General features: G+C 46.9%; 1 long non-coding RNA gene across 2 annotated transcripts in view; it reads left to right on the forward strand.

Annotated features, from left to right (window-relative positions):
* The window catches only part of LOC102468807 (uncharacterized), a 37020-nt gene extending 27839 nt beyond the window's left edge, over nt 1–9181 (forward strand). The window contains exon 6 of one of the 2 annotated variants that reach the window (XR_003548673.1): nt 8158–9181. This is a non-coding gene — a long non-coding RNA (uncharacterized LOC102468807). Of the gene's footprint in view, nt 1–3738; nt 3891–8157 lie in introns of those variants that run through there. The other variant, XR_003548671.1, reaches the window with a different exon arrangement.
* The last annotated feature ends 219 nt before the right edge of the window (nt 9182–9400 follow it).

Here is a 9400-nt window from a genome sequence, read left to right on the forward strand (position 1 = left end):
TCAGCAGGGACACTCCCTCTGTCCCTTGCTAGTTGGCTAGTCCAGCAGCTCCAGAGCCAGGCAAGGGATAGGAAGACATCCGTTCTGAGGAAAACAAGGCATTGAGGGTGAAGGGGGTAAATCGCTGAGTGAGCAACAGTTGACCTTTGTGAGTTATTGAGAAAGTGCCGAGGTGGCAAGGCCTGGTGGTGACAGGGCCCGGAGGCCCACAGGAAGGACGTCTATCTGATTGGGTTTGTGATGTGGGCAGATTCTACCTGGAGATAGTCGCGGCTGGGCTCTCCGGGGAAAAGAGGGCAAAGCCGGGGCCCCAACTGGAATAGGCTATTGGTCCAGAAAGAAGTTCCAGTGTGGGAACCCAGCAAGCTTCAGGCCTGCACAGGTCACATTCCCAACCCCTGTCGGCCGGAGTCAGTGTGGGCACTGTTTTAGCAATGACTCACAGACTACCAGGGGTAGGATAGGCAGATGCCTTGGAAGAAGCAGCCTGTATATTCTCAGAGATGAAACTGTCTCTACGGGGTCCTGTGGTTGTCTGCAGGGCTCTCTCTCTCTCTCTCTCTCTCTCTCTCTCTCTCTCTCTCTCTCTCTCTCTCTCTCTCTCTCTCTCTCTCTCTCTCTCTCTCTCTCTCTCTCTCTCTCTCTCTCTCTCTCTCTCTCTCTCTCTCTCTCTCTCTCTCTCTCTCTCTCTCTCTCTCTCTCTCTCTCTCTCTCTCTCTCTCTCTCTCTCTCTCTCTCTCTCTCTCTCTCTCTCTCTCTCTCTCTCTCTCTCTCTCTCTCTCTCTCTCTCTCTCTCTCTCTCTCTCTCTCTCTCTCTCTCTCTCTCTCTCTCTCTCTCTCTCTCTCTCTCTCTCTCTCTCTCTCTGTGTGTGTGTGTGTGAGAGAGAGAGAGAGACAGAGAGAGCTCATGCATGCACAAAACTGAGTCGTCCAGTGATGTGTGGGCCAGTGTCTGTGTGTGCCGTGTCTCTCCGTGAGGACCAGGGTGGCTGGCACACACTTGTCTGTGCATCTGTGGGCACATGAAGGTATGATGCCTTCATAAAGGGTTCTATGCCCACAACTCAGCCGAGGTGGGCAGTGATGGGGAACAGTCAGTCCCATCAGGAGGAATCTGACCATTCAGAGAGGTAGATGCTGTGGGACCAGAGAAGGAGATCAGTTCTGTCTTAGAGAGTCAGGGAGGGCTGCCTGGAAGAGGGGACATTTGCTGATCGGGACTGTCTTCCTGAATCTTTGAAGATATGCACCTGAACCATAATTTCCAGAACCCTCCATACTTGGTTACTCATCCCTAAAGCAGTCTGAGATGAGCCAAACAGCATGGTGACCTAGGAGGTTAACTGGCCTTTTCCCCTGAAACGTAAACACTAGCTCCCCACCAAGTCTTATGTTCATATGACAAGATGAGAATAACCAGGACACCCCCTGCCTCCTCTGACTCTTGGGTTCGAGGCTATGGCGTTGCCTTCAGGTGAGTGTTTGCCCACCTGGGCTGCCCTGACTCTTCATGCACAACCCAAAAGGGTGGACCTGCCCAGAGCTGAGCACTGCCCCTGTGAACAAGGCTGGCAGGGGCAGCTGAGCTCAGCTCTGCATCTCTGGCCTGGATGCTGGGATACCTGAGTGACACTTCTGGTACCAACTCTGTGGCTGCATGATTTGGTACAAGTCCTTCCAGCAACTTGAGCCTCAGATTCCTCCTACCTCTGTATGTGTTGTGGAAACAGCAGTCTTGACCCTCAAGCTGTGTAACTTCGAGCAAATCACTAAGCTCCTGGATGTTCAGTTTGCTCATCTGTAAGAGAGGAACAATAACAGTAAATGAAAGAGCATAGAGGGAAACACTTTAAAGTTTAAAAAATATATAGCATTCAAGAGAAGTCACCTGTGAAGCAGAAAGGCTTAGCCAGATTCGCAGTCCTTGGCCCCATCTGCCTCCCCTAGTTGGGTATTTTTCAGAGAACCTAGGCCTCCCGGTGTTGTCTTGAGGGGGCGAGGAGACCCAGACAGGGGCTCCAGCACCCCGAGGACAGAAGACCCAGGAACGGAGTCTGCCGGTCAGAAGGCGCTGGCCCGTGGCTCCCTGGAGCTGTGCAGCAATGATTCAGGAAAAGGCTGACAAGGATATTAGCAGTGTGGGTTTTTTTTAATCCTGAGTCCAGAGAAAATGCACGGTCAGGAATAAAGGCGCCCAAGAGAGCAAGGAGAAAGAGAAATAATCAGAATTAGCCAGCAGGCGGGCAGCAGGAGCAGGGGCAAGGCAGCCCCGCAGAGGGCTGGAGGCTTCTCAGGACCCCAGGCTGGGGTCTATGGGAGGGGAAGGCCTGCATAGGCACAGGAGGGATTGGGGGCCAATCGGAGCCCCAAGAGCAGGCAGAATGGAAGACAAAAAAGAAGCCATCACCAGGTGAGTCCAACACCCCTGGGGCTGCCATGCATCCCATGGACCCCTACTATCTCAAAGCAGTGGAAAGGATGCCACTAAAGGGTTTGAGCTCTCCACTCCCCATGGCTCACAGAGCTCTGGATGTGGGGCTGGGGTTGGGGGGCAGCCAAGAGGCTGCTCAGATACTGCAGGGAGGCTGCGGAAGCCTCCGCAGGCGGGAGGCCTTCACATTCCCTCCCTCAACGCAGAAATGAAACCAGGTGAAAGAGACCGTGGCCCAAGAAATTAGCTGGGGCCCTTTCTCTGGCTGTTGGACAGGGTGTTATCAACACAGTCCAGGGGGTGGTCCCAAGGCCTGCTGTAAGAGCAGGGGCCAGGGGAGGGAGATGGGGGTTGGATTTTGATGAGCCGGAGCAAAGAAATCCATTACCCATGGGCAATGGAACCAACATTACCCCTAATCGAAACCTGACTTTCACAAATCATTTAGACTATCAGTTTGAAACAAAAACAAAACAAAACAAAACAAAAATAAAATTGGCCCTGCACGTGTGTGTGTGTGTGTGTGTGTGTGTGTGTGTGTGTGTTGGGGGAGGGCAGAATTAATGCATCAGCCCCTGATTCCACAGCAGATTTCAAATTAATGGAGTATAAATTAATGAGTAACATGTGTGGTGTCCTGGAAGCCCAACGTTTCTCCAACACCCCCTGACTCTGAGCCCTCCGGCAAAGTGCTTCCCTGAACTGCTTTTCTACGAATCTCATAGAGAGGAATGGGACTGTGTGTTTCCCGGTCACCCTTCCCTTGGCAGGGACCACAACACCCATTCAGCCTCGCTTTTACACCTTGAAAGTTCTCACACTGGACCTTTGGACAGTGTCCATGTTACTAGCACAATTATACAGATTTAAATTTTGTATGTGTAGAAAGCATTCGTGTGCTAAATGTAGGATTTATTACATCACAGAGAGGGTAATTCCATTTTGGCCTCTTTTTTTTCTTCAGTATTTTAATACATCTGGATTCCTGATATGTGAAAATATCAGGGTCTTTCTTACCCTCTGACCTCTGCATTTCATTCTCAGTTCTGGTCATGTAGGTTTCTTTCGCTCTCTATTCAAAGCTAATTGGGATCTTAGGTTTCAGATGACGTATAGAAGCAGAAGGTTGTTTCCCTTGAGCATTGCTGATTATCCAAATCGCTCTGCGGAAAGCTCTAAATGATATTTACTGGCACAGAGCGCCCAGCAGCTGTACCTGAGAACCACCTCAAGCTCTCCCATCAGAGCTGCCCCGTCGCAGGGCCAGTAGCTGAGCAAACATCCTCTCCGTTTGTGTCCCTCACAAGGTATCAAGTCAAGACAAGAATCTCCTGGACCACTCACCTCCCTGTCCACTCTGTACAGGTCACCTATGTGAACATCCAACCCAAATCTCAACCCCCCAAATTTAATTTATTTCTACCTAAACAAGTTCTTTTATCATAAAGCAATAAATTTGTCTTGGTGCTAGCAATTTGTTGCGGGTGACATAACATTGCAAATTGATTAATCGCTACTATACGCGGCAAAATGAGAAAAGCAAGGAATTATTATGAATAGCGTCCGTCTTTTACGGGAGGGATTCATTATTCAAAAGTGCTCGCTGGTGCTTACATGTGCCCTCGGTGCAGATTACATCCATTTGCAGACTTCCCACATCATGCTTACACAAATCAACAAACGTGCATTTATTAAGACATAGAATGAAAGCTATTTAAAAGTGAAAAATGGCCTTTTGCATTACTTTTCTTCAAGGAAGGCAGATCTGGGTGGGATGTTCCCGGGAAGTAGCCCAACAGTTGTCACATGCATGTCTCTGGGTTCTGTGCACACTGGTTCATGTTGGAGCTGCCAACTCTGCCTGCTCTGCCTTTACAACTCCAGGATCAGAAACCCCCACAGGTGGTTCTGGAACCCTTGCTCTGGGTTGGGAGACATAAGCAATAGGCCACCACCACCCAGCAGGAAAATGCAGCAGGTGAGAGTGCTCAGTTCTCCAAAAACATGCCTCCTTATGATCCCCAGGAAGGGGAAAGAAACACAAATTAACTGAGCACCTCCTTTGTGCCAGACCCTACCCTGACTGCTTTCCTTGTGTTAATAAGTCCCTCTACCTCCCTGAACCTCATAGGTGCAGGGAGTGAAATAGGTACAGACCAAGTGAAATACTGCACACAAAAAGCACAAGATAAATGCTTCATATATGTCAGCAGTTATTACTATTTTAATTTCATCTCATTTTTCTCAAGGTCAGTATTATTACCACCAACTTAACAAATGGTAAAACTGAGGCTTAGAAAGATTACAAGTTTTGCCAAACTATACAGTGACTAAGGGAGCGAGACTGGGCTTCAATTTAGGATCTGATTCCAAAAGGTCATAATCCTTTGTAAGAAGGCATCCTATAGTTCTCTTTGGCAATCAAAATCAGGTGAATTTCCTTCTTCTAATCTAATAGATGAAACCACACACCATCCACACCTCAGCCACCTGCTCTTTGTCTTCAGGTGTGCAGATGGGACATTTAAGAGGCTATGGAAATGTCATAACCATCACTCCTGTGAAACATTCCCACATCCGTAGAACCCATCTGTTCTAACTCTGGTCCCTTCCTTCATCATGTGACCCGTTATCAAAGACTCTTCCAGAAGGAAGTGCATTGTCTGCCCCAGTGAAGACTGATGGGTAACTCACAGCACCAGTATTGATTATTCCTGCTCAACTCACGCTTTGTTTAAAAATAGACTGAGTTCTCAACTTTCATATTCTAATTAGATTTCAAAGCAACTTTTATAAAATGAGAAAGCCTTTATTATTTCTCTGCTGCAGAAAGGACCGTTAACTGCTCCCCAGCTAGGCTAAAATCTCCTCTAATCTCTGCTGTCACCCATCAGACAAAAGCAGTTACCCATCTTCTGAGAAAACTGCACTGAAACACTAACCTGTCTCCAGGTTGCCAGAAGCCGGGGGTAGTCAGTTTATGAGCCTGGGCACATGGCTCTGACTGAGCATCAGCCCCTGTGAGCACAACTCACATGGCGATATTTCTCCAAAGGTGTTCTGCACATCACCTGCACTGAGATCAGGATGGGGCTTACAAGATATCTCAAGTGCAAGCCTCCCCCAGATCTGCCACAGGTTTGATAAATGCCTGTGTCCCCTTTTTGCACACTAAAATTTGTGAACTATGGTCCCAAATACTTCTCCAACTCCCTGTCCAGTTGTTGATGTCACCAGACTGAATCTTTGATTAATGCAAATTCTGTTGGCTCACTGACCTGTCTCACTTAAAGGAGAGATATAACCCTAAGGAGGCGTTTGCTATCTTGTAGCCCATTTGACTCCGTTCCTGTCAGCTTCCCCCAACCATGGTCCCTCGGGGAATCCTTGACTCCCAGTAGGACCAGTATACCTGGACCAAGGCTCAATTGTTTGATACACCATAAAGCTGCTCAGTTAGAGCCAAGAAGAGACCAGACTCCCAGGCAAGATAGAAGTGATGAGGTCATCTCTGCAGTCCTAGGCTCTGTCTACTACAATCAGAGCCCTAAGGTTGCCAAGTACCCCTACCCCTGACTCTTATTACAACCTGTCATTAATTTTTATGCTCTTGGGTATAGTAGCTCTCATACCTTAGCATGTGTCAGAATCACTTGGAGGGCTTGCTAAGACATTGGTTGCCAGGCCTCACTTCACAGAGCTCCTGACTCAGTAGGGCTAGCACTAGGCCCAAGAATCTGCATTTCTAACAAGTTCCTAAGTGATGTTTCTGGTCCAGAGATCACATTTGGAGACCTTAGACTCTAAAGTCTGTGTTATATCCCCAGCATTCAGTATGCAGTAGGAGTTAGTCTCTGTTTGCAAAATGAATGAATGAGTCAATGGCTGGTAAGTTATCATGAACTGCATTTTTAAGCCCTCTGACTGGGGCTCCTCTTTCCACTCTACTTTCCACTCTACTGCGGTTACCCAGTATCTGCTAGGCCTCTGTAAGAGCACCCAGAAGGAGTTTGTGTCCTGGGACCAGGGTAGGTATGTCTGCCACACCCACAGAATCAAGTCTAGCCCACTTAGGAGGTCAGGAAGCTGCACAGGGAGTGAGGCAGCCCATTCTGGTCTTGATGGGGGTAATGGTGACTCTTCCCATCTTGAAACACTGACCCATCACCTCCTAACTAGGTGACCACAAACTTGGCCCTTGAACTCCCAAGAGTCTTGATTTCCTTGAGTCAGGTATTATTATTTACCTCCAGGGTAACTGCACGGTCAAGTCTATGCATGGAAACACCCCCACAGTGTCTGGCACATGAGGGGTACGGCCAATGTCTGTTCCCTCGTTCATTCCCCGCCCCTGTGAAATGAGTTCTAGAAATGTTCCAGGAGTAATGAATTCTCTCATTTCAGCTAAACCACCCATGATCCTGGTTTTGTAGAGATGTATGATAGAACGTGATAAATTACCATTTTAACCAGAAGCTTCATTCAAATACCTATTTCCCTGTCAGCTTAATTTTGTTTGCATGTGTTTTCTAGTGGGTTGACTGGAAGGAACAGGTATATCTCTCCTTTAAGTGAGACAGGTCAGTGAGCCAACAGAATTTGCATTAATCAAAGATTCAGTCTGGTGACATCAACAACTGGACAGGGAGTTGGAGAAGTATTTGGGACCATAGTTCACAAATTTTAGTGTTTATGTACTGTCTAGTGGGTTTGGCCTGTTCTAATGGGGAGTTGATGCCATTGGGGTGGGGTGGGTGGGGATTATCATCGATAAGAACCCTCATCCATAGTCACACCTGGTTGGTGACATAACTCTGAGGGTTAATTCTACTCTGTTCACATCTTTCTGTAGGGCATGGCAATACCTCATCCCTCATCAAATGTCTGAGTTCCTCTGTCCAGAGGAGTATTATGGCGAAACCACCAAGAAAGTAGTTTTGTATCCAGTCTCAAATGTTGCCTGGAGCCAATGCCCCCAATGTATTATCTCATTTCTGCTTTAACCCCTAAAGATTCCAGGGTATATTTCCTAAGAATAAGGATATTCTCTAACACACCACAGTATAGTGTTACAGACCAGAAAATTCACATGGGTGCATCATTGTCACCTAGTTCAGAGTCCACATTCAAATTTTGGCAGTTCTCCCAATAAGACTCTTTATATTCCATTATTTTCTCAGTTCAGGGTCCAATTATGTATGACAATTTGCATTTCTGTACCATGTCTCTTTCAACTGTTCAATCCAGAACTGTTCCCTAGTCTCTTTGCCTTTCATGACCTTGACATTTTGAAGAGCTCAAACCAGTTATTTTGTAGAAGATAACTCAGTTTGTGTCTGTCTGATGGTTCCTCATGATTAGTTTTCAGTTATGCAGTTTTGGCTAAAATGCTACAAAAGTGATGTTGAGTCCTCAGTGCATCCTATCTGTCCCAGTACTGGTGATGTTAATTTCAGTCACTGGGTTAAAGTGGTCATACCAGGTTTCTCCATTGTAAAGATATTAGTTTCCCTTTGTAATTCATGGGGAGATACCTCGAAATGAGGTGATACCTTTGCGCTCACTTGTTTTAGTCCCTATAGGTGATCATTGCCTGAATCAGTTATCACTGTGATGGTTGCAAAGTGGTGATTTATTTTATTTTTTTCAAATCCATCATGACTTGTGCATTTTCCAGTTGGCATTGTACTGTAAATAAGAATGTTTCCTTCTCTCCATCTATGTAGGTACGTATTTTAGGACAATCTCATTGTGTCACGATCTTCCTGCCTCAATCTTCCAAGTATCTGGCATCACAGCCACATATCACCACACTTGGCCTTTAGGTTGGACTGGAAATCAACCCTGGGCCTCTTATGCAGCCCCAGCCTACAGAGCATAGCTTCTTGGTGAGCACTCCCACTACAGCTGAGCCCCATACATTTGTTCACTTATGGCAAACACTTTGGACTCAGAGACTCTTCCTTGATCCAGTGTTCTATAATTCATTGCCATTGATGTCATCATTTGATGCTTGAATTGCATGATCTCATGGAATCCTCATGACAACTGGGTGATAGGGCCACTGTTATCTGAGACAACCAGGCTTCTACTTCAGGCCCTACAGCTGCATCAGGCATTCAGGGGGACTTTGCCTCCTGACTCCCAGACCCAAGCACAGTCCTGCTTTCCCACCGGCAAATGGTCAGTGCAATGTCTTTGTGGACAGGAAGGTGCAATGTCCTGGGAATACAGGAGCCCACCCACAGCCTTATCAACCCTCATGGGAATAGTCTTGCAGGGCAGAAGGGCATGATTTTCCTAGAACTCTCTTCTAGTACTCTCTTATTCTGTCTGAGGCAGCTCAGCCTGAAGGCATGGAGGTCATTTACCTTGTGTAAAATGAGTCCGTTTATTGGATTTTCCACTGACATGATGCCCCCAGGAATCCTTGACACAGGCCATTTTTTAAAATTAGTGAATCTGACTGTATGAGATTGGTCACTCCTAAGTTCATCACCCAACAAATTTACTGAGCACCTACTGTGTGCCAGGCCCTGAGCTACCCTAAAGTTAAAACAGGAAGTAAGTTAATTAAGTCAAACAGGGTCCTTGTTCATGGAATTGATGTTCAAGTGAATTGTAATCAAATCATCCCCCAAACTCCAAAACAAAAATCTTATGATGGCAAGAATGAGGTCTATAGAGGAAGGTATTGTTTCTTTTTTTCCTTTTTTTTGGGAGAGGTTTTTGCTATAGGACACATGCACTCACCAGACAGACAGAGAGAGACAGAGAAACAGAAAGCGAGAAATCACCCCCTGGGGAGGAGGGGTATGACCAAGCTGCAATCCCTTCTACTCCATTCTTCTCTCAGGATCTTGGGCACACACGCACATGTGCCCTGCGTGAGTTTAAGCCACCAGGTCCAGGACTGGAACCGCGGTCAACTACATGGAATTCCAGTGACATAGCCATTATGCCAACTAC

Source organism: Tupaia chinensis, unplaced genomic scaffold, assembly GCF_000334495.1.
Source record: "Tupaia chinensis unplaced genomic scaffold, TupChi_1.0 Scaffold000115_1, whole genome shotgun sequence".
Classification (NCBI taxonomy): Eukaryota; Metazoa; Chordata; class Mammalia; order Scandentia; family Tupaiidae; genus Tupaia; species Tupaia belangeri.